Here is a 1,153-nt window from a genome sequence, read left to right as displayed (position 1 = left end):
TTCCCAGGCTAACGGCTTATATGCTGAAATAGCTTACTACTTTCTGTTTCTGAAAAACAGAAAAAAAATATAGGTTGTTGCGATAAGTTTTTCACAAAATCCGGTGACGCGAACCCCTAGAAATTCCACATAGAACGCAGCTATTTGGGTCATCAGGCGACAAACCGCATCACCCTTGCTCGCGGACTAATACCAAAAACGCTTCGCTGGCCGTCCAACTTCACTGCGCCGAAAAACACTACAATCCCAAGGCTTTTTGATCAATTTTGATTAAATTCAAATTTTGGAAACACTAGGTTCTGAGCTTCTTCGAGTACTAGGCCGTTACCCTGGGAAAATTTGTTTCTTCCATCCAGCCATGGTTAAAAATGACGAAAAAAATGACCCCTTATTTCAAAATGTACTTTGATGTGCCTTATTTACCCCTAAATAAATTGGGCGCAGAAAATATCAATGAAGTGTATTGATAAGCGGCACGGCACCCGTTTCCACCAAAAGAGTGAAAAATTCAGACCCGCGTTTAGTACAGAAATGACAGCCCGTCGGGCTGAGGGTGTCAAATTGCTCGAAATACGGAAGGAAACTCCGGTCCGAGACCAGGAGATGAGAAACAGTCAGGCACTCTTCCAGAACACCATGGCCGAGCTCAAGGTTTGTGCCTTCTCATTTGCATACTCGGGACAACTTGCTCGGGACATTTCGCCAGGCCTACAGTTACTTTATAATGAAGCTATAGCAAAGGGAAAATCTTAAGGTTCCGGGTCGGAGTTTAATTCTGACCAGAGTCTAAGTAAGTGCGCAGTAAATCGCCGGAAACGTGACTTTGAATGGTATGTTTTGGCCGCGATATCCCTGAAATCGTAATATCTGTGTACATATATTTGTATTTTCTGAAAAGCCTGTTAGTTGTAGCCTTTATAGGTGGCGTAATGTTGATGGTCCAGCGAAGACTTCCTGGTATTCGTCCGCGCGGATGGTTATGTGGCCTTTTCGCCTGACCGCCGGGATTGTACGTTCTATATGCGTTATGGGTGTGTTCGGGCCATCGAAGATAGCGATAAACTTATCGCATCGATTTTAATTAAATTCAAATTTTGGAAACATTAGGTTCTGAGCTTCTTCGAGTACTAAGCCGTTACCCTGGGAAAATTCG

At 43.6% G+C, this 1,153-nt stretch overlaps 1 protein-coding gene across 1 annotated transcript in view; it reads left to right on the top strand.

Annotated features, from left to right (window-relative positions):
* Positions 1-1,153, top strand: part of LOC109479562 (transmembrane and coiled-coil domains protein 2-like) — a 36,424-nt gene that overhangs the window by 22,041 nt on the left and 13,230 nt on the right. The gene's annotated exons all lie outside the window — the stretch shown is intronic.

This window comes from Branchiostoma belcheri, unplaced genomic scaffold (genome assembly GCF_001625305.1).
Source record: "Branchiostoma belcheri isolate BF01 breed outbred unplaced genomic scaffold, Haploidv18h27 scaffold49, whole genome shotgun sequence".
Lineage (NCBI taxonomy): Eukaryota > Metazoa > Chordata > Leptocardii > Amphioxiformes > Branchiostomatidae > Branchiostoma > Branchiostoma belcheri.
The sequence above is the reverse complement of the archived record's forward strand: the minus strand, read 5'-3'. Positions and strand labels throughout refer to the sequence as shown.